The sequence below is a fragment of the Schistocerca serialis genome, chromosome 4, assembly GCF_023864345.2.
Source record: "Schistocerca serialis cubense isolate TAMUIC-IGC-003099 chromosome 4, iqSchSeri2.2, whole genome shotgun sequence".
Classification (NCBI taxonomy): Eukaryota; Metazoa; Arthropoda; class Insecta; order Orthoptera; family Acrididae; genus Schistocerca; species Schistocerca serialis.
Window position 1 is genome coordinate 668,516,098 of NC_064641.1, and position 25,614 is coordinate 668,541,711.

The following is a 25,614-nucleotide window of genomic DNA, read 5'->3' on the forward strand; positions in this document are numbered from 1 at the left end:
TTTAATTTCATTAACGGAACAATCTAAAGAATCCTCAAAACTAAAAAAAGGGAAATTGTACGAAGATTATACGCATACAAAATAGTATCAGTAGCAACCACGACGTATGGAATTGAATACTGAGCTGTAAAACACAGCAATGAACAAAGACTCGGAGGTGCTGTTCCTAAGAAGAGTAGCTGCATAAATGGTACACGACATTGACATCAGGGAAGAACTGGGAATGATAAGCTTAAAAGAGCAGATTAATGAATACAGAAACAACTGGAAAGACCATGTCACAAGAATGGGAGATGACAGAATACCAAAATTAAGGATTAAATATCACTCAGTGGACAGAAAACTTTTAGAAAGACCAAGGAAAAGGTGAAAAGACAGATAATTTCAACCAAGAGTGTGTCCGAAGGAAATGCCTCATACACGCAGGAAGAAGCAGAAAGAAAAAGATTGTAATTATTTGACTTGTTCATTTTTCCAAGAATCCGCCGAACTATTTTGGAGACTGCCTCACACAGCGAAGGCTGCAGTTTTAGGTCCTCTAAGCTGTTCACAGTCCGTTTTGGGACAACACCGGTGTCCGACGTCGCCAAAAGGACGACGTGTTCAAACGTATGTCCCCACAAGGTGTTTACTGTTGGTCTGCAAACATTGAGTGGTGTGTACAGGAATACATATGAGACAGATGGCTTGCTCTTTTGTAACTATATGGGATTCCACGGTTAGAGAAAGTAGACACAAAAATGTGGTGGCTCGTCTTACTGTAAAATTACTGTTGCGTATTTGTTCAGTGAAAGTTATTTAGCAATACGACGCGGCACCATATCCAGGATAAATTTATGTCAAATTTGTTTGATATATTGAATACTATTTGGCCAGGACGATTACAACGGATGGTTTTATCGGCTATTGCGCTGCAGTTAGATCAAACTCTTAAATCTGTCTTCATGTACTACAGTAAGATGGTATTATCTGCAGATCTGTCAGTTGATAGCGCTATCCCAGCTTATGGTGTATTATTTTGGGTACCTCATCATGCCACTCCAAACATTCTTCCCGTGCCAGCATTTTACGTATAGATGTTATATGTGATTCGTTTAATCCTCACACTTCCGGCAACTTTAGCTCACTCCTTACTCTTTCATATACTACCGGTAGGTACTCAAGGCAATGATCTGATCTTGTATCGCTGTGAGAAATTCCATGGCTTCGTTCGGTGCTGCAAATCTACCCATTAACTTCACTGAGGTCGTTCACACGTTTGCTATGCAGTTCTTTTCTATCCCAGTTTATTAACGTGATGTCAACTATTTCTAGGAAATTACAATTATTGTTATCATTATTATTATTATTACTCTTACCATTACTTTTATAATAACAATAATAACTTCGGTAATAGCAGTAGTAGTAGTAGTAGTAGTAGTAGTAGCAGCAGCAGAATAAGATAGTGTTGTTTGACCAAATTTTGTGTACTTTGCTCGATAAAAACGAGTTCAGAATATTCTAGAATGTTCGTAAACAGTGAAGCAGCAGAGGAGTTCCACGAGCTCGTTCAGAGAAGCTGAAACGAGGAGAACAGAAGGCCGACAGGGACGACAGTTGTTAGCAAATTATACAGAAACTGAATCAACATCCAAAGTGTAATCAAAGCTAGAGCTCCCAGTAACCTTATGCCAAATCAAGAATTCAAGCTCAAAGCCCATAGCGTAAACAAAGAAGAGGTGGGTAGCACAGGTATCTGAACCTTATATGTACATGTGGTATCTGCTCTTTCGCACTCAGCCGTTGTGAGGCCAACTGAGGAGTTACTTGATGGGGAAATATCGGCTCCAGTCATGAAAACTGATAACAGCCGGGAGAGCGGTGTGCTGACCACACGCTCCTCCATATCCGCGTCCAGTAACGCCTGTGCTCTCAGGATGACATGGCGGCTGGTCGGTACCGTTGTGCTTCCAAGGCCATTTCGGACATAGTGTGGTTTTTTATCTGCTCTTTCGCACGTGCCCGATAGAATAGACACCACGTATACACTGGGGTGATTGAGCTGCTGCTACCTACGGGTTTTATGCCCACCTCAGCGTTGTCAAATATCACGTGCAAGATTTTCATCTTCTCTCGCTCGTTACGTGCAAGCTATTTTTCCTACAGAAAAAATGAACAGGAAGTTTTTGTAAGAAATTTAATGTAGATAGATTTTGTACTGGGAAACGTTTTCGCTAGATGCCGTAGTTTTCGAACTATTCAAGAAAAATTTAAAAAGGGGACCTTCAAATGTATTTTTCCTGAGTAACTCGGAATCGATGGCCCACAGTGAAAACGTCTCCCAGTAAAAGTTTAACTTCATTAAATTACCTACAAAAAGGTCCTGATCTTTTCTTATGGAGGACTAATAATTTCCACGTAGCGAGCGAGAAAATATGGAAGTCTTAAGGTGTTGCGGGTTGCATATATCCGGTAGGCAGGTGCGGGGTGAGACGGGCAAGAATCTTTTCCACAAGGATGCACAAACTAGCCCAAACTGTTACGAGAATCAGCTGCGAGAGTGAGGGTAATGAGAAGGGGCACTACGTCAGTAGTGCGTGGATGTTTTGGAAATTTGTGTTGGTCAGCGGCCTAGAGTAGACAGCCGAGACGGTCAAGGCGACTGCACGTGAGAAACGGAAATCCCCGGCTCGAGTCCCGTTGCAGCATAAATTTTCAACTTCCCCTTTGATTAATTTCAATGCCCACTATCAGCTAAAGTCGTTATAACCTTGATTAAATATCTGAACACTGCCTACTGATAGCAGCTTGCACAAACATTGTTGCGAACCTCAGACCACCGGTGCTGCCTTCTCATTATTCCTGATGTTTTTGTTACAGTCAAAACCAGTTTATAGTTAGAACCCGTTCTTACTAGTTGAAACTGGTTTTTACTAAACCACTTCGTCAAAACGCGTTTTGCATAGTTAAAACTAGTTTTAACTGACTTTCGTTTTTGACCACCAGTAAATTCTAGTTGTAACTAAGACAATCAGTATCAACTACTTTCAACTAGAAAAAGAATGAAGATGGCTTCAGATTCAATACACACCACTGTAGAAATCAGTGACAATATGATTATACCGATACCTGTTATCGAGAGAGCAAAAGCAGATCGGCTCAATATTATTGGAGTTGTTCTTCAGAAAGATAAACAGGGCTTGCACAAGATTGGAACGAAATATGGGATACTCGACAAATTGTATTGCAGGTATGTATTTCTGAATTGATTTCAATAATTAAGGACAAATATCAACATATTCATTACTTCATTGATTTAATGCTCTGAAAATGTTGCTAACTATTCAATTAATATTTTAAGTTTTAATACTTGCATTGTAATCGCCTTTCAAACAAGTTAATTAAAAGTTTTCTTCCAGATCCGAATTCGACGTGTCCAAAGAGAAATTCTTGCTGTTGGAAGACGAGCCAGAGGCAAAGGTATCATTAAGAACTGCTGCCAATATGGCAGCCTTAGGATCAGGACAAGGATTTGTTCGCTGTGTGTGTAAGAAGGCATGTATTTCAAAAAGGTGCTTTTGTAGGAAAGAAGGAAACCTTTGCAACTCAAAATGTCACCACAGTTTGCCTTGCAATAACAAATAATCAAAATTTAATATGTTAAATTTTTTTGGTACGTCTCTCTTTTGTTAAGACTGTAGCAATTTTTGTCAAATTATGAGTAATTAATATATTTTAACTTTATGATCATTTTGTTTTCACTTTCGTAACTAATACTGTTAATATGGCTCTATAATGTTCCTTAAAATGTTTCTTCAGTGTATGGTTATTTTTGTATTACTGTAGTTAATATTAATGACTTAGATGTATGATAATGTTCTCAATAAATATTGCATTGCATAATACAAAAATCCAATCAACACGTAGTTGCCCTTAATTTTTAATATTTGTCTCTACATAAATTAAGTGAAAACTAGTTCTGTCTAGTATAGTTAGAACGCGTTCTTAGCAATTGAAACTAGTTGGTACTGATAGCTATATTTACAACTAGAATTTACTGCTGGTCAAAAGCGAAAGTTAGTTAAAACTAGTTTTAAATAGGCAAAACTCGTTTTGACGAAGTGGCTCAGTATAAACTAGTTTTAACTAGTAAGAACGCATTCTAACTAAAAACGAGTTTTGACTGTAACATTTATATCAATCACATACCTCGCTATCTCTGTCAAAGCCGCTTTTCTACAGAATATGAGGCTGCACTACTGTGAGAACATCTTCACATTTACACAAAATTGCTGTAAGGACTGTATCTGATAGATGCGATTAAAGATTAAGGTTATAAAAATGTGAAGGGGTTAATAAATTATTTAACCTATAAAGAAACACAATGCACTAAATGTTGGAAACAGAGTGTAGGTCACTAAGAAAGGCGTATGTGAGTTAATGGTTTTCGGACAGCTAAGGTCCAGAATCGTAGCCTGACAATTTGATGGTTCAAAACTTTGAGGTCACTAGAGGTAGACGACGGAATGGTGGTGAGGGCGCACGACAGCAGTGTTCTTAGTGCACTATAGCTAGAGAAACGAAGTAATAATGGGACTGAGTAGTTGATACGAACAAGGGCCTGGAAGAAATGATATTACTTGGAGCAAACTATTGGTACCTGTTCTCGTTAAACACTGTGGACGGAACAATATGCTTGGGCTGTGCACGAGACATCAGCACACTCCAGTAGCACTTTATGAAGGTACTGGTTCATAACATTTCATTGGGTCACTTAGACAGCATACAGATTTGCGTTCTTCCTGAATGAACTTGAGACATTTTTCTATGTATTTAAATTTGATATTTCCATTTAAAATGCGACAGGTTTACTAAAAAATATAAATCACATGTATTTAAACAGTATCTATTAGGTATCTATGAACAAGTCGGTGGTGGCACTGACAGAGGAAATTTTGTCTGTGTAAGCAGATTTTCTCCTCCTCTGTTCCTTATAGCTATTATGCGTCCATTAACGAGTTGTGCAGAATTCTTACATTAAATGTCAAAGCCTTGCAATAAAACTACAAAACGTATAGTAGTATCAGCAAACTATAAAAGACATTCCACTTTTACATAGGCTATACTCCCGTAAAACTGAGTTCATGAAGTATCTTCACCACGCACTTTGTGGTCCGACGTGTTCCCTGATAGACACTTTACTTTCACTGTCTGTACCATGTTACACTGCTTGACAACTTCTTACTAACAGCGACAGTGTTGGACAGGATTAATTACAGGTAATGATGGATGCAAAGAAACACAGTACATACGTACTATAGGTGGAATGGCGTATTTATTACGAAAAATGCTACATATTTTATCACTTGGGAAAGCGGATAACATACTCAAATAACATCCGTATTTGACAAAGTCCAGACTCCCAACATAAATGTCGATACCGGGCTCTAAGTAAGGAAAAGCCCTCATTATGCACTAACGCACATTTTGTGCTCTTATTCATGCTGGCTACCACACTGTCAAGAGTTCTTGGGGGGATATTGTTCCACTCCTCTCAGAAGTTTGTCTTCAGTTTTTGAAGGGGGAGGGCTGTTCATTAAGTAGCACATCTGCGAAAAACGCCAACGGCGTGGCCGCAATGGCAACACCGGTTCCTGTCATATAACCGAAGTTGAGCGCTATCGGGCTGGGCTAGCATTTGGATGGGTGACCATCCGGTCTGCCGAGCGCTGTTGGCAAGCGGGGTGCACTCAGTCCTTGTGAGGCAAACTGAGGAGCTACTTGACTGAGAAGTACCGGCTCCGGTCTTGTAAACTGACATACGGCCGGGACAGCGGTATGCCCCTCCGTATCTGCATCCAGTGACGCCGGTGGGCTCAGGATGACACAGCGGCCTGTCGGTGCCGTTGGGCCTTACAACAGCTGTTCGGATGGAGTTTAATTTGGTTCTGACAAAAACATCCCAGACATGACCATTAGTGTTTAGGTCTGGGTAGTACGCTTGCCATTTCATACGTTCAGTATCTACAGAGTATCCGACAACTCAGCGGTTTCTGTGTCGGTGGGCAATGTCATCCATGAACAGTAAGTCTCGACCTACCGCATTACTAAAGAGACAGACATGATCCGTAAAAATCTCCTTGCAACACGGCTGTGCTGTAGAGGCACATCACGCAAAGATATGGAGCGGTGTTCCGCTATTGTGCATAATACCTGCCCACACCATAATACCTAGGCCATACCGATGGCGTTCATGAACATTCTGTGGTGTGGCCAAAATCGCTTCCCTCAGTGAAGCAGGATTTGTCGAGAACATCACTCCAGACCATTGTTGCTGACCCCAACCGACATCCTCCCTACACCAACGAACACTTTCTCGACCATAGCACGTTTGAAGTAGGATGCATTTAACTGGCTTCCGAGCATAAAAAACAGCCTGATTTAAACACCACGAAACCGTTCTGGCAAAGACACGTATACCAGTGGCGGTAGCGAGATGTGCAGCAATCTCCCTAGGAGTGAGACGTTTGTTCATTTTCGCCCCTAGGGCTACGTGTCGATCATATTGCGATGTGGAGGTAGTCTACGACCTCCGGCATGCTTTCTCATAGTGTTTCTACCTTCAGCGGCCTTTTCTAATCGCGACACTTTTCGACACACTGTGCCTGCAGTAGTGACACTTTAACCGGCTTCAAATCATCCAACTGTTCGTTCACGATCGTAAGGACTCAAATGATGTCTTGTAGACATGTTGCTCTGCCACACGGAATGTCGCGCTAATCGGTTCCACAACAACCTTCGTCAAACACCGTACTGCATTAAGTGTTGAATCCATAGAGAGCATTCATCCAGAGGCTTCGCCGCAGTTAAGAGGTCTCGCCCTCAACATTTCCTTGTACTATGGTCGTGTGTTCAGTAACAATTGCCGTAGTAATTGACAGTTATTCCCTAGCAAGTGTCACTTGTTCCTTGCAATTGCCAAGTGGTGTAACTATGATTAGCTACTCTTACTCCACACTTTTGTATTACCACACTTAATTAACTACTCATTTTTCTGATTTTAACGGTATCAAGCGTTCCTTACATGACGTATGGTACTACTAGGCAATTTTGCTTCCACCATTGTCCATAGCAGGGTTTGTCTGCGTTGATTTAGAAAGTCTCTTTGTTTTCCTGTTCTGGACTTTTTTTTACTTTGCTCATTCACTCTTTATATTACACATACCTTACCTTCTTTAGTTCTCCAGTTCATTCCTTCTACCGTATACTATATTAAAAACTGTGTTTTTGTTGCGTCACATAGTCTCCATCAACTTCCACATGTTTTCCCTTTTCACATAACTTTTTTCACATATGTTCTTCCATTACAAAAGCTTATTTTGATTTGACTGCACCTCAGCTAATAATGAAATATTGTCAAAATGTTGTACAAATCTGGTGAAAGATTTCTTTTTATTTCTTCGTTGAAGAACATAGGTGGAAAATAACATCACTATTTCACAACGTTTGTGACTTAATTCCTCTCTCTAATATCTTCTTCAGTTCTTTCTATTGGCTGTATCTTACACAGTTTTCCCGATAGGTTGCTTTTTCCAGTCCGTTCAAATAGTCTGAAGGAAGTGTATAACCCTTATCCATTTCGCTCAATGAAATACGTCTTTCGCGTCCATTAACACAAAGAGCTGCTAAGAGCAGATGTCCTTCTGAAACTGTTTGTCTGAAAATTCTCGCGATTGTTTGAGCACCTGTCACTGGCGAATTGCTGTTATCTTTCGGAAAAAACAGGCCGAGCACAGTGTTGTTGCCCCACGCGTCTACTAAATTAATTACGAGCGGCACAATGTGAGCCCCGCGCGTGACGAGAGGAGAATGGTCTTGGCAGACGGGCTGTTGTTGCGGCTTCACTCGCAGCCGCAGCTGCCGTTGTCACCTATAGCTGCGGCTTGCCTCATTGTGCCCGGATTTAACGCCGGCGTGGCCCCGCCTCACCCCGGTAGCACACGACACAGTCGCCGGATCGCTGTAGGAGACATCTGCCACCAGCGCGACACTCCGTGTCAGAAACGACTGCCATTCTCTGTGTTAAAACGTTGGCGAATTAGGACAAAATCTGAACTGTGGTTCATCTCGTGTATAGTAAATACGAAACAAGATTTATTTTCCAGTTTCAAGAAACATGGAAAATATTTCAATCTGACTGGACTGCTTTATACTGCATAATACCACAGGGCACAGTTCTAGGTCCAGTAGCTTTCTTGATACAAGCTGACGGAAAAAACCCAAACACCAAGAAGGAATTGTGCAAGAGAACTGAAAGTTGGTAAGCGTCATTCAACATCTGAAAGATGATGTGTATTCAAATTTCGTGCCAGTCGCATACGAGTGGCGCTAGTAGCGCCAGTATGAGGATATAAATCACGTTTCTTTTATATATGCGCTGTATCAGTCGTAAGTGTTGATTTCCGTAAAGACTGGACGCAGTGAGTTGATATTGTTCATGAACGCCTTTAAGGCGACAAAGACCCCATTATCAACGTGTCACTGAGTTTGAACGAGGTAGCGTGATAGAACAACGAGATGATATACACAGGGGTCAAAGAAACTTGTATAGGCATGCGTATTCAAATACAGAGATATGTAAACAGGCCGAAGACGGCGCTGCGATCGGCAACGCCTATATAAGACAACAAGTGTCTGGTGTATTTGTTAAATCGGTTACTGCTGCTACAATGGCAGGTTATCAAGATTTATATGAGTTTCAACGTCGTGTTACAGTCGGCGCATGAGCGATGGGACACAGCATCTCTGAGGTAGCGATGAAGTGGATATTTTTCCGAACGATAATTTCACGATTGTGGCATCAATATCAGGAATCCGGTAAAATATCAAATCTCCGACATTGCTGTGGGAGAAAAAAGATCCTGAAAGAACGGGACCGATGACGACTGAAGAGAATCGTTCAACGTGTCAGAAATTGCAACCTCGTGTAAATTACTGCAGATTTCAATACTGGGACATCAACAGCTGTCAACGTGCGAACCATTCAACGAAACATCATCGATACGGGCTTTCGGAGCCGAAGGCCCACTCGTGTACCCTTGATGACTGCACAACAAAAAGCTATAAGCCTTGCCTGGGCCCGTCAACACCGACATTGGGCTGCTTATGACTGGAAACCTGTTACCTGGTCGGATGAGTGTCGTTTCAAATTGTATCGAGCGGACAGACGTGTACGAATATGGAGACGAGCTAAAGAATCCACCTACCATGCATGTCAGCAGAGGACTGTTCAAGCTTGAGGCTCTGTAATGGTGTGGGGAGTGTGCAATTTGGAATGATGTAGGACCCCTGATAGTCTAGATATGACTCTGACAGGTGACACGTACGTAACCATCCTGTCTGACCACCTGCATCCATTCACGTCCATTGGGCAGGACAACGCGACAGCCCACACGTCCAGAATTGTTACAGAGTGGCTCCAGAAACACTCTTCTGAGTTTAAACAAATTCGCTGGCCAACAAACTCCCCAGACATAACATCATCGAGCGTATCTGGGATGCCTTGCATCGTGTTATTCAGAAGAGCTCTTCACCCCCCCCCCCCCCTTTCCCACCTGTACTTACACGGATTTATGGACAGCCCTACATGATTCATGGTGTCAATTTCTTCCCACATTTCTTCAAACATTAGTCGAATCCACGTCACGTCGTGTAGCGGCACTTTTGCGTACTCGCGGGGGACCTACACATTATTAGGCAAGTGCACCAGTTTCTTTGGCTCTTCAGTGTAGGTGTTCCTTCCACCACAGTGCAGGAAGATTGGGCAGGAATGAAGCCACTGTACGTGATTGCTGGCGGCGATGGTCATGGAAAGGTACAGTCGCAAGAAAAATGGTTCAAATGGCTCTGAGCACTATGGGACTTAACATCTATGGTCATCAGTCCCCTAGAACTTAGAACTACTTAAACCTAACTAACCTAAGGACGTCACACAACACCCAGTCATCACGAGGCAGAGAAAATCCCTGACCCCGCCGGGAATCGAACCCGGGAACCCGGGCGTGGGAAGCGAGAACGCTACCGCACGACCACGAGCTGCGGACAGTCGCAAGAAGATTGAGCTCCTGACGACTCCTGACGACCGAGTGGGGAGACCATCGAGTCCGGCGTACGCCTGTGTGGCCACGTGCTGCGTCCGAAGCAGCAATTCGAGCAGGAGTTGGCATCACAGTGACACAAAAAAGGGTTACAAATTGATTACTTCAAGGATAGCTCCGTGACAGACGCCCTGTAAAGTGATTCCCACTGACACCAGCCTACTACCACTATCAGCGACTTCAGTAATTTCAAGCGAGAGTTCACTGGAGGGCAGAGTGGGTATCTGTTGTGTTTTTTTTTTATGAAAGCCGGTTCTGTTTTAGTGTCAGTGATGGAAGCGTGTGGGGGTTAGTAGATGGTTAGGTGAGCGCCTGCGACTGGCCTGTCTACGGCCATGTCACACATGACCTAGAGCGTGGAGTTGAAGCCTGGGATGCAATTTCATATGACAGCAGGAGCACTTTCGTGGTTTCTCCCGTACTCTGACTGCAAATTAGTACGTCAGTCTGGTGATTCCAGCATGAACAGGGTTGCAGGGTGTGTTTCCCAACCGTATAACACTTACCCACATACCGCTGCTGTAATCGACATTGTCTATTGAGATGTTGCCTTGGCCTGCCCGGTCACCAGATATGTCTCCAATTGAGCACATACGGGATACTCCAGATGACAACTCTAGCGTCATCCACAACCAGCATTAACCATCCCTGTATTAACCAACCAAGTGCAGCAGGCATGGAATTCCAATCCTACAAACTGACATACGGTACTTCTACGACTCAATGCAAGAGCTTCTCTCACGCTTATGTTAAACTACGATCTTGCAACGTTAATCCCTTAAATATGAGTATGTTACATTACAAGTGTGTTCCCGAAATTTAATTACTCTACATTAATTATTTTTTGATGCTGTGATTTTTATTGCTATCAGTATATATCAAAATTTCTCTTCTCCCACCCCCACCCCCATCTTCACGAAACATTGACCTTGCTGTGATGAGGTGGCTTGCGTCCTTCAACGATGCGGATAACCGTTCCGCAGATACAACAGCAAGGGAGGGGTTTCTGTTGAGAGGCCTGCCAAACGTATCGTTCCAAAAGAAGGGCAGCTACCTTTTCAGTAGAGGCAAGGACACCAGCCTGGGCGATTGACTGATCTTGCCTTGCAACATCAACAAACGTAGACTTGCTGTGCTGGTACTGTGAATGGCTGAAAGCACACAGCCGTTACCTTTACCGCGGACTTGCGACTCTACTGTATGGTCTTGGTTAAATTCTTCCGGAAGTAAAAAAGTACCCCATTCAGAACTCTGAGGGGGGAAGGGGAATACTCAAGTGGATATTGTCATCAGAAAAAACAGAACTGTCATTCCACTGGTCGAAGCGTGGTATGTTAATTCCCTTAATCGGGCAGAAAAATTAAAAAGGGAAATTTGTAGGTTGGATGTGGACTCTGACCATAATTTATTGGTTACAAATTGTAGATTAAAACTGAAGGAATCACCAAAAACATAATTAAGATGGGACCTGAATAAATTGAAGGAATCAGAGGTTATGACAGTTTTAGAGGGATCTTTAGGCAACGATGGACTGAAACAGGGGAAAGGTATTCAGCAGAAGACAAATGGGTAGCTTTGCGAGGTGAAATACTGTAAGCAGCAGAGACTCGAATAGGTAACTTTGCGAGGTGAGATACTGAAGGCTGGAGATAAAAGAGTACGTAAGAAGACAAGGCCTTATAGAAATACTTGGATGTTACGGAAGATATTGAAGTTAATTGACGTGATTCGAAAATAAAAAAAAATGTAGAAAATGAAGGAGGCGAAAGGGAATATAAACATCTAAAACTGAGAATTGCAGAAAGTGTAAAATGGCTAAGCAGGAATTTCTAAAGGACAACTGTGAAATTACAGAAGAATGTATGATGGTAGGAAAGATAGATACCACATACAGGAAAACGAAAGAGACCTTTAGAGAACAGGGAAGCAGTTGTATAAATGTCAAGAAGTCTGATCGGAAACTAGTACTAAGCAAAGACCGAAAAGCTGAAAGGTGGGATGAGTTTATAGAGGGGCAGCATATACAGGGTGCTACAAAAAGGCACGGCCAAACTTTCAGGAACCATTCCTCACACACAAACAAAGAAAAGATGTTATGTGGACATGCGTCCGGAAACGCGTAATTTCCATGTTAGAACTCATTTTAGTTTCGTCAGTATGTACTGTACTTCCTCGATTCACCGCCAGTTGGCCCAATTGAAGGAAGGTAATGTTGACTTCGGTGCTTGTGTTGACATGCGACTCATTGCCCTACAGTACTAGCATCAAGCACATCAGTACGTAGCATCAACAGGCTAGTGTTCATCACGAACGTGGTTTTGCAGTCAGTGCAATGTTTACAAATGCGGAGTTGGCAGATGTATGGATTAGCACGGGGCAATAGCCGTGGCGCGGTACGTTTGTATCGAGACAGATTTCCAGAACGAAGGTGCCCCGACAGGAAGACGTTCGAAGCAATTGATCGGCGTCTTAGGGAGCACGGAACATTCCAGCGACTGGGGAAGACCTAGAACCACGAGGACACCTGCAATGGACGAGGCAATTCTTCGTGGAGTTGACGATAACCCTAATGTCAGCGTCAGAGAAGTTGCTGCTGTACAAGGTAACGTTGACCACGTCACTGTATGGAGAGTGCTACGGGAGAACCAGTTGTTTCCGTACCATGTACAGCGTGTGCAGGCACTATCAGCAGCTGATTGGCCTCGACGGGTACACTTCTGCGAATGGTTCATCGAACAGTGTGTCAATCCTTATTTCAGTGCAAATGTTCTCTTTACGGATGAGGCTTCATTCCAACGTGATCAAAATGGTAAATCTTCACAATCAACATGTGTGGGCTGACGAGAATCCGCACACAATTGTGCAACCACGTCATCAACACAGATTTTCTGTGAATGTTTGGTCAGGCATTGTTGCTGATGGCTTGATTGGGCCCCATGTTCTTCCACCTACGCTCAATGGAGCACGTTATCATGATTTCATACGGGATACTCTACCTGTGCTGCTAGAACATGTGCCTTTACAAGTACGACACAACATGTGGTTCATGCACGATGGAACTCCTGCACATTTCAGTCGAAGTTTTCGTACGCTTCTCAACAACAGATTCGGTGACCGATGGATTGGTAGAGGCGGACCAATTCCATGGCCTCCACGCTCTCCTGACCTCAACCCTCTTGACTTTCATCTATGGGGGCATTTGAAAGCTCTTGTCTACGCAACCAAATGTAGCGACTCTTCGTGCCCGTATTGTGGACGGCTGTGATACAATACGCCATTCTCCAGGGCTGCATCAGCGCATCAGGGATTCCATGCGACGGAGGGTGGATGCATGTATCCTCGCTAACGGAGGACATTTTGAACATTTCCTGTAACAAAGTGTTTGTAGTCACGCTGGTACGTTCTGTTGCTGTGTGTTTCCTTTCCATGATTAATGTGATTTGAAGAGAAGTTCAAAAATGGTTCAAATGGCTCTGAGCACTATGGGACTCAACATCTTAGGTCATAAGTCCCCTAGAACTTAGAACTACTTAAACCTAACTAACCTAAGGACATCACATACACCCATGCCCGAGGCAGGATTCGAACCTGCGACCGTAGCAGTCCCGCGGTTCCGGACTGCAGCGCCAGATTGAAGAGAAGTAATAAAATGAGCTCTAACATGGAAATTAAGCGTTTCCGGACACATGTCCACATAACGTACTTTCTTTCTTTTTGTGTGAGGAATGTTTCCTGAAAGTTTTGCCGTACCTTTTTGTAACACCCTGTAGAGAGGCTATACAAGCAAAATGAACTTGAAGGCAGTATTATAGAAAGGAAAGAGAACGTAGATAAAATAGGCGATATGATACTGAGAGAAAAATTTTACAGAAAATTGAAAGATCTAAGGCGAAACAAAAACTCTGGAGTAGACGACATTGCGTCAGAACTACTGATATGCTTCGGAGAGCCAGCCATGACAAAACTACTCTACCTTATGTGCAAGTTGTATGAGACAGGAAAAATAATCTTAGACTTCAAGAACAATGGGATTATCGCAATTCCGAAGAAAGCAGGTGTGCGCAGGTGGGGATATTACCCAACTATTAGTTTAATAAGTCACGGTTGCAAAATACTAATACGAATTATTTACTGAAGAATAGAAATACTGGTAGAAATCTACCTCGGAGAAGATCAATTTGCATTTCAGAGAAATGTAGCAACACACAATGCTGACCTTACGACTTACTTTAGAATATATGTTAGAGAAAGAAAAACCTATGTTTATGGCATTTGTAGACATGGAGAAAGCTTCTGAAAATGTTGTCTCGAACACACATTTTGAAATTCTGCAGATAGCTGGGGTGAAAGAAAAGGGGCGAAAGGCTGCCTACAACTTTTACAAAAACCAGACGGTAATAATGTCCCTTGACTCTTACAAGGGGTATTAAGGTGAAGTAGTGTTTGAGAAGGCAGTGAGACAGGATTGTAGCCTGTCCCAATTATTATGAAATCTGTATATTAAGCAAGCAGTGAAGGAAACTAAAGAAAAATTTGGAGAACGAATTTAACTTTAGGGAGAAGAAATAAAAGCTGTGAGGTTTGTCGATGCCATTGTAAGTAAAATACATAATGATCGGCGACCTAGAGGGGATATAAAATATAGACCGGCAATGACAAGGTAAGTACCTCTAAAAAAAAGAAAAGAAATTTATTAACATCAAATATAGATTTAAGTGTTAGGATGTCTCTTCTGAAGGTATTTGTCCGGAGTTTAGTCATGTATGGAAGTGAAACGTGGACGATAAGCAAATTAGGTGAAAAGAGAATAGAAGCCTTTGAAATATGGCGCTACAGAAGAATGCTGAAAATTAGGTGAGTAAATAACTAATGAGAAGATACAGAATATAGCTGGAGAAGAGAAATTAGTGGCACGGTTTGACTCTGAATAGGGACGAGTTGATATGACACGCTCTGAGACATCAAGAGATCACCAATTTATATTGCAGGAAGTTGAGGGGGGGGGGGGAGGGAGTATCGTAGATGCAGATAAAGAGAGGAATACAGTAAGCAGAGTGAAAAGGATGTAAGCTGCAATAGTAGCTCTGAGGTGAAGCATATTGCACAGGATAGACTAGCGTGGAGAGCTATATGAGACCAGTATTCTGAGTGAAGTTCAGAACAAAAACAGCATCAATAATTTTTCAGTCCAATTTGAGGTATCGAATGCTATATAAGTAAGCAATTTTTCTGTCACTAATTCTAGCATACATTTTCATAAAACATATTGACGCTAAGGAGCAACAATCCTCGCTGCATGCCGTTTTTGTCGTAGATCTATTGCAGAAGCGAAAATTTAGTCACGAGTCGAACAGATATTTCTTGAGCTATCCCAGAAAGGAAGTTGGAACAATCTGCGCGGTCTGTCTGTGAACATCTTGTAGACCGTTAACAATTTCGGAAATGTCTCTTCTTCCTGCACCTATACCTCCTCACAGTAATTGTGGGTTATGATGTCTATTTGGAAGCCACTGCCACATTTACTCACTGAACACGACGTGTAAAATGGTTCTGTACTTGGTTAAAACTTATTTAATCATTGTACAGGATTGCGTGCTCTGTTTACGAGGTATTATTATCGACAGACTTTTGGCATATTCTTTTTATTCTGTAGTTTAGATACTTGAACCTTAACTTGTTAATTTTTTTTTAATTTGTAGTCTTCTACGTTGATTATAAATTTTCCGTTAAGCTTTCTGTGAATCATATAGTGAATAGTTCCACGAACAAACGGCCTTGGGTCGAATGATAACACGGTAGATGACGGATTAACAATAAAATACAAAAACTTAAAATATAAACATCAGTTTTTCGTGCATGAAGGAAGACGCTTAGAGTTTACCCTGGGCAGAAAATTAGAGTAAGAACAAGTTAGTAGTCCATCACCCATCCGTTGCAGATTACTTATAAGAAGTAAGATTATTAAGATAAGTCATTTACCAGATCTCCTCAATCAACCGCAAAACAGCTAATGTATAATTGTAGATCACCATCAAGAAGACAGTCTTCATCACATACAATAAAGATGCACGTGACACGATTCCCAGCGTAGCTCATTGATAAGGAAGACTAACTCTGTACAGCTCCATATATGTTGACGTCCGAGTGTTTCTGATAATGGATCGGTACTAAGGTTCATATTCAGGATAAACTGCTGATCAAATACGTTTTGAGACTATTTCCATGTGTGTTTAACTCCTTTACATCAATGGCATTGCTGTGAGGACTTTGCATAGATCAATGTTTGCAAATATGTGGCAAGCGATGAAGATTCTTGTATGAAAATATAACTAATGATACATGCATGTACCTTCAAAACGTGTTGAACTGTATGTGCCTGAGCCTTTATTTTAGTTTTCAAGCTGAGTATTGCAACGACACAAGTTAATCATGGTTGAACTGAAACAAATAATACTACTTTCGAAATGGAGAAAAATACTGCCGTAAAGGGGAGAAAAGCCACCGATCAATCATTTCTTTTGCAGCAGGTAATGGACAAAAACTGAGAAATTTACAGTGAAACATATACAGCTTTATAGACATCTTTATAGACAGTATTAACGGAAGCAGTCCGCCCCCGGTAGCTGAATGTTCAGTGTGACGGATTGTCAATCCTCTGGGCCCGGGTTCGATTCCCGGCAGGGTCGGGGAATTTTTCCTCCCAGGCAGTGGGTGTTGTGCTGTATTCATCATCATCCTATCATCCTCATCGACTGCAGGTCGCCGAAGTGGCGTCGAATTGAAAGACCGACACCCGGCGAACGGTCTGTCCGACAGGGGGCCCTAGCCACACGAATAAATAAATAAATAAATAAATAAATAAGTCCGAGTGAGTAATGGCACAGCCTTCGTATCTCATGATGTTTATGAAGGTCATTAGAAGTCTATACGTAGAGAGAAGAATCACTCTGAACACAGAATAAATGAAGGCAAGAAATTACAACAAACTAGAGCGTGTGAAAAATATGTCTCGTTTCATCTGCGTATAGTAATATTCACACAACCGACATAATTCAGAAATGGCTGAACCGTGTAGACACGTGGGTCGCTTTAGCTGAACATAATATTTTAAGTATTTTAGCGTATGTTCACGACGCTTTGGTTCTTCAAGAAACTGAAGATGACTTCACTATTGCGCCAATTACATCACACAAAAAGAAGGTATAAATGTTTAGATACACCATGAGCGTGGTTGCTACCACCCCCAGCATAGCGTCCGAGAGTAAGTTCCTACTGATACATGGATTTGAGGTGAGAGTGTCTCACTGATCCATAAACTCTGCATCCGTACTATTTTTCAATACATTTTTTACGGTGTAATTTTCACTGTACTTCTCACGTACATGTGCGTGTGAAGGAACAAACTCTGCCACGATCTGCAGCTGTATGAAACTGAAGAAATGTATTTGAAATTGTGAATACGATTACACTTCAACTGCACGATTTATTGGTGACATTCGAAACTCTGTGCCGGACCAGGACTCGTATACGAATATCCTGGTTTACGAGAGCTGTCGCCTTGCCATGTCGCCTATCCGAGCACGTCTGCTGAACCGATCCGACACCCCCCTCCCCCACCCCCTCCGTCATATTCGTGTGTCCACGTTGCGTTGCAATTGCTGTGTTTCTCGCACAGGGAGCGATTTATTACTATCGCGCCAGTCTACGTATGTAACGTAAGGGTCACAAGCTTGGACGTAGCCGCCCCGTGCGCGTATGAGTGCGAGCTGGAGTTATTGTGGAATGCTGACCAACTGCCGTGGGCCGGCCGGTGTGGCCGAGCGGTTCTAGGCACTACAGTCAGCAGCAGCGCGACCGCTACGGCCGCAGGTTCGAATCCTGCCTCGGGCAGGGATGTGTGTGATGTCCTTAGGTTAGTTAGGTTTAAGTAGTTCTAAGTTCTAGGGGACTGATGACCTCAGAAGTTAAGTCCCATAGTGCTCAGAGCCATTTGAACTGTCGTGTCTATATACGCAGGCCGCAGAGAGCCTCACACGCACATCAGTAGTCGCGATGCGTCGCTTGCCGCTTGCACAGGCAGAACTGTTTTCAACGCGATTGGTTCCGACGCGGACTTATGTCTTTTTGGACTCACAATGGAGTATTGACAAATCGGTATTTGTTAGTGGTAGGACGTCAGACCCAGTTATGACGAGTCTGCGTAGCGGACACAATGCTTGCGGTAATCCTGACAAGTAGCAAGGGAAACCCTCAGCGAATATACAAATCTCATAAACGCCTCATGGAAATGGTGTCAGCGAGGAGATCAATTATGGAAATTCTACAGTCCTGAGGAGGTGCAGCGATGTGTGAACTTCCGAGAATTTTCGGGTTCCTGGCACATTTCCATGGCGAATCAGCAGCAGCAGCAGAGTAGACGTCATCCGACAACACGGGGTCATGCAACGCTGGAATTCAGGTTGGTCTACTCAAATTTGGCTACAGTACGATAGGCAGTGATGTGTTCGTAAATCATTTGCTGTAGTAGAATGATTTTGCTGGCGTACATAAATCAGTATGGCAGAATCTAAACTGGGTAATACGGCCGATCTCCAAAGTGCTATAAACGATTTGCGGAAAGAGATTCAACGGTTAGAAACAGACAGAAATGAGCGCAGCCTTTCACATGAATTGTCAAATGATAACTCCTGCAGTGTTGGCCCGATAAAGAATTCCTCATTGCCATCAGTACCAGTATTTACTGGTAAACGCGAGGAACACGTAAGTATATTTTTCCGTAAACTCGAAGCAGCTGCCTTGCTGGGTTCGTGGAGTGATTCAAGTATTTTAGCAGTTGCTATATTAAGAATTCAGGGAGCCGCACAAGATTTCATCAGCGTGGAGCCCACTTGTGTGAAATCAGAACATTACAATGCATTCGCAGCGACAGTTGTTCAGAGATTCAAACGCAAAAATGCAATTAGATACTACAGAGAGCAACTCCATAGTCTGCGGATGCGACGGGACCAATATATTGAGCAGTTTACTGCCAGAATTCTAAATATAAACACTCAAACATTCGAGCTGCTCCAAGACGAGAATGAGAGCCGCATTCAGCTGTTCGAAGCCGATAAGAGACCTTTAGACACATTTCTCCACGGATTGTATGGAGAAGAAGTAAGCAAAGCAGTCAGATTGAGGCGATGTAAGACCATCCAGGAAGCAGTAGAAGTAGCTGTTAGCTTCGTGGCAGCATTAAGACTACCGAATGATATATACAAATGCAGATGTTACAAGCCTTGTCATAAACGTAAAAACTGTAAGGGAAAACTACTTTGTTACAAATGTGAGATACAGGGGCATATATCGAAAGATTGCCGCAATAAGAGAAAGAGTAACAGACAGCTAGGCAGATCGTTGAACGAGTACGAGGGCGTACGGGCCACCATATCGCCCACCCCCTGCCCGAGACAGTGATTCCTGTTAGCTCCACCGAAAAACAGGTCGACAGTGACTTTGTGATAGGTTCTGTATATCGTGGACGACAGATCAAGCTACGTATTGATACAAGACGCAAACCTCAGTAATGTGGTGTTACACTGACAAAAGTGATAAGTTAAGAGCGCCACAGCTAAAGGTGAGCGGGTTAATCGACGTGAATTGATGTAACCACGGAGAGGTTGACGTAAAATTATGTCTAGGCCAAGAAAAATACACGGCAAGGGCGCGAGTAGTTACAAATAGTGAATCGCGCTACGACGGTGTACTTGGATTTGATTTCTTGTCTCTAACGGGGTAGAGATATCTGTCGCAGACGGAAGGTCCAGACTAGGGCGTAGAAACTACAGCCTAGCATGTCATTTTTCAGACCGTACACAAAGGAGTAAGCAACACTGACGACGTGGGATCGATCAACACGACCGACGCATCAGTTCAAAACCTTCCGAGTCAATGTACAGATTGATCACCCTCAGCAAATTCCCCAGGGAACAGAAAAACAATCAACGTCGAAGTCATCACGATGCAAAGAAGGAACTTTTTTATTGACAGAACGGTCTGATAAAAGTGAGTTACTAGAGAAAATGCATTATTATGTTGCCAGAAGCGTTGGAGTTGCTACGATGGTGAGACAGAATGTAGCTAAGAGCCCGAAAACAGTAACGAACATGAGCAACGATGACGTTGTACTGCCACGAGGAACGAATGTTGCTGAAGTGATGTCATACACAATCCAAATCAAGTTTCAACTGTCGTAGTTACGAAGACAGATTTTGCTAGTGGTACCGAAACATTGCAGTCAGGAGTCGAAATTACTAATGAAATAAAGCGCAAGATTTGGCAGAAGATAGAACATTTGGCAGTTGAAGAGCAGAAGATTGTTACGTCTGTTTTATTTGGATTATTCAGATCTTTTCCGAGACGTTCAAATTTACCTGTCACTCATCTAGTTCAGCATCGTATACGTACTGGAAATGCAGCATCGATCACTCAGAGAATACCATTCAGTCAGAGAGCTGGCAGAAGAATTGGTCAAGGAACAACTGGAAGCCAAAAAAATTATAGTAACAGGAGATCCTGAAGATCCACCATGTGGTTCACCGGTTGTTATTGCTAAGTAGAAATCTGTTTCCGGAGAACCATAGTTCCCTTATTGTGTGGATTATTGTGCTCTGAATGCAGTAAACACACTAGATATTCACTTATTAGAAAACCTGGTAGAAACCCTGAACTGTGTGTATGTGTATTGTGTATTGAACTGGGGACCCAGAAACGACGGAGAGGCTTCGTCCCGCCGTAGCTCTCAGTGGTTCACAACCCCATAACAGGCCACAGCAGTTCACCTACCACCGCCGCCCCACACCGAACCCAGGGTTATTGTGCAGTGCAGCCCCCAGTGGAACCCCCCACCCCCCCCGCCCCCTCCCCTTCTCATACCGGACGAGTGCAGTCCCAAATGTTTGCGTGGTAGAGTAATTAAGGTGTACGCGTACGTGGAGGCAGATGGAAAACCGCCTTAAAAACCATCCACAGGCTGGGCAGCACACCGGACCTCGACACTAATCCGCCAGGTGGATTCATGCAGGAGACCTTCAAGCCTTCCCGCTCAGAAAGCAACGCGTTAAGCCGTCGGCACACGGACCGTGCTGTCGAACGTTAACGTTGAGCGTGCCAAGTTCAACGTGCTGCTGAACGCTCAGGAACGATGCGACTTGTGCATACGGTACGTGGGGCCCCAACGTGGTATACGCTATCGCAACGCACTCCAGCGGCAGTTGAGGGATGTTTCTAGTTCGTAAATCACATTGTTTACTCAACGGGCGCGCGTAAAATGCCAACATTAGCTCTATTAAAATGCACATTTCCTCCATCGTCCACGAAAAGGAAAGAACCATGTCCAATCAATAAGGACACAGGCTTATAAAAGTTCCATTACAAACAGTGCGGTACAAATTTGGAATACTTCTCCGCATAAAATAAACATTATATCATGATTCCCACATTTTAGTAAAAACCCCAAGGTCAGTCTTACTCGATCAGTGTTCCTACCCAGTAGCAGAATCTTTGCAACATGTGAATTACGAAGCGTAAAAGGAGCAAAATATCTTTATACAAGTAGCGCAAGCTGTCCTTTAGATTAAGCCAGTCGAACAAAGTCACCCCTAAAAAAAAAGGTGAACTTATATTTAGATAATATCAAATATTATAGTACATACTTATATTAAACTAATAATAAAGTATCAGATCACAATAAAAACGCGAATGTTAGGAAAAAAACTCGGTAGTGTCACGACGCGAACCACCGCCCCATGTAACAAATCATCAGCGGGCAGTGACGCTTATCATTACGCTACACTGATAACATGCACCTGACGCCTAATCATTGTATGTTGGCTCTTGCAGAAAACCTTACTCGTAGATATGTTACATATGTTACAACGGGTTTTCCAGTGATTCTCAATTTGCTGGTGCTCAGAAACGGCATATATACGTATGAATGCCAATATGGCGCCTCACAACTCTGTATTGAAGGGAGCTGGCGTGCGTGTGACTTAGGTGGTGTTGTGCCATCTCATTGGTCAAAGCTCAGACGCATGCTCAGAATATCTGACATGCCGGATATAGCTCTGCACGTTCGGAATGACTCCCGAACGTGCTATTCCACGCTATGACATCAGAAACTCGGCACGTTCAACGCTCAGCGTTCGGATGCACGGTCCGTGTGCCGACGGCTTTAGACCGCGCGGCTAGCCGGGAGGGCTTATCCTGGATTACTTGAGCAGATGTCGAGTTATTTCGGTTTGTGATCTAGCAAGCGAATATCATCAGCTGTAAGTGGATCCAGATGATAGAGTGAAAACTTCGTTTGTTACAACTAAAGGAGTGTATAAATATTTGCGTATGCCATTTGGACTTCGCAATGCACCAGCCACCTTTCAACTCCTGATGGATACCGTTTTACGAGGGCTCACCCCAAAACAAGCTCTTGTGTACCTCGACGACGTAACAATTTTCGGTGAAAACATGAAGCAGCATACTGAGATATTTCAAGCAGTTTTCGAGCGTATAAGAAGCGCAAAACCGTCCTTGTCAATGGATAAATTTCACTTTGCACAAAATCAGGTGACCTACCTTTGACATGTTATAACTAGTGAAGGTGTCTGTCCTGATCCAAAATTAATTGAAGCCGTCGAGATTTTTCCGGAACTACAGAAATTAAAAGAATTACAATCATTCTTGGAATTGTAAAATTTACATAGCCGTTTCATAGCTGGTTATGCAAATATAGGACCTCCAATGACACAGCTATTGAAAAAGGGAAGTACATGCAATTGGTCAATAGAATGCACGAAGGTAATGGAAGAACTTAAAACTGCCCAATCACAGCTCCAGTGTTAGCCTATCCAGATTTCAGCAAGCCCTTCGTTCTTTCAAAAGATGCTACAAATTTCACTGTCGGTGCTACTTTGTCTCAAGAAATTGATGGTCATGAACACCCAATGTCATCTGCTTCCCGACACTTAAATAAACCAGAATGTGATTATACTAGAACAGAAAGGAGCTGTGGGGTTTGGTTTTTGGTATAACACGTAACAGATGTTTTTTTGACAAGAATAGAATTCATACTGATTACAGACCATACCGCACTGAAATGGCTGTTGAGCTTAAAGGACCCAAGTTCAAGAGTAACAAGGTGGGCTTTGAGACTGAGTGAGTCCAATTTAAAGTTATTTATCGACCTGGCAAACTAAACGTAAATTCTGACGCGATGAACCGAAAGGTATCTGTTTGTGTTACAGTAAGTCGCAAGGAAGAGTTTAAATCAGGAGGATTCACAATCCAAAATATGGAAAAATCATCTACGTTTTGTCAAAATAGATGGATTGCTGTACAAGATCACTAGTAAAGGAAACCGCCTAGTTATTCCGGAAAGCATGAGAGAGCAAATCATGATGGAACAACAGATTCTTTATTATCTGGACACTGCTGTAAGAAAGCAAGCCCATGCTCTGCCTCATTCTGACAAGTGGGCTTTGGGGCTGCGGACGGAGACGTGCGTGCGGCCGGCGGGTGTGTGCTGCGCCTAGTGAGAGGGCGACGGTCTCGTCTTTGTCGCTAAACGAAGTGAACATGTGAAAGTGGCTTAGGAAAGAATCAGCCTGCAACCGCATATGCTACAGAATCAATTCAGGTTCTTAAAGTTTGCCGTATATATGTATATTAAATTTCGTGTTTTCCCATTGTTTCGACGCCCATATTATCCGTTTCGTATTGACCACTGGTACATAGCGTATTGAACAGTGGCTACCTGTGTGAATGAGGTCCGACTGCTTTGGACTTACTTGAGTTACGGGCAAGGAGTGTACATCTAAGTGCGTGTCTGTGCACTCCGAAATGACCACAGTTTCGATTGTCGGGCTGTCTGCTGCTATTTAGGTAATGAGTTCAGAGGTAAACAAGCAGCGCCTTAACGATGAAAAATTTATTGTGTGCTAGGTTCCTGTCGTATGGTTATTATGGAGTATATATGTATGGGTGAGAGGGCTGGTTTTAAGTCGGTTGGTTGGCGCTCCGGAGTGCAGTGCAGTGTAGTTGGCGGTCGCTCTTTGCCCATGATGGTCTGCCTCATTCTGTCAAGTGGGCACTTAGATATACACTCCTTGCCCTTGTGTACAGTGTCCATTGAGTTCGGATGATGATGATGTGGAAATCAATTTGGCTCTTATCAAGGAAAAAGTCAAGGCGTTAAAATAGACGACATTAAGCTGAGCTATCCTATCTGTTAACATGGATCCGGATGAATTCTCGGATAAGGCAGGAATCTTCGAATGTCACATGGAAGTTATACACCACATTACTTCCTGTCATACCACATAATCTATTCTGTGGCCTAAGAGGGAGGCTGTCAAGTGGTATTTAAGAATTTATACCTTCGACCATGACCTGAAGAGATACATTCAGTAGAAAAGGACTTCATTACGTGTTTCTGTTTGTTTTGTCATTCAAAAATGCACATCTTTTGAAGTATTTAGTAGAGTCATTTAATACATTTATTTAAGAATTTATTTTGTTTACACTGTTTCTTAAGTGGAAGGTCAGTGTAACCAGGTCACTGAACATGAACTTATTTCGATTCATTCACTCTACTGTATATAATGTAGGTAATTAGGTTCTAATCTAGTAACCTACATATGAATATGTGTTAAAACAATGATTACTTTCTTTACATAAACAAGAGACAGTTTCAAATAAGTAATCGGAAGCTACAAAAACGGATTGTACAAACAGGATGTTTGTTTCAATTGTACACCTACTGTGTTTATATGTACATGTTGATAACTAAGAACAAGAACATTTTTAACTTCAGTGTAGGTGTTGCACAATGACTACATTGGAAAGTACTTCTCACAGCATTTGGAGTGTATAGAATGTACCAATTAAGCAGTGAGATCTGAAAACCTATAACATCGTATCATGATATGTGGACAGTGTATGAGCTTCTATGTAAAATAAAGAATGATAATCTGTACTACATAGTGCCTTCAGCAAAACACTACACAACTCTAGTGTTGTGACGCTTCAGCACTATAATACAACTGTGAATATGTACATATGCATGTGTCAATTTACACTTTTACTTCGAAGTATGACAATTCTTTCAACAGTAGTGCTTAAGCAATTCTTCCTGTTACCAGTAGGTGATTCAATATATTACAATACTATGCCTCTGTAGGACATGGATCATGCACTGTGTAATTAAAAAGTGAATGCCAGATTCATATTACAGGCGTTTCTTCCGCCTACAGGCACGTTTTTCTTACATGTTTACAGTTTTTCATCTCGCATTCCGTTAGTGGTAGGACGATTCTGAATATATTACTAGTGAGATGAAAAATATGATGTCCTTAGTATTAATATGTGTGCTTCTAATTTTCTGGACATTAATCGAAACTGTAACTACCGGGCCAACCGTCATAGAGATACGAAAATGAGACCATAC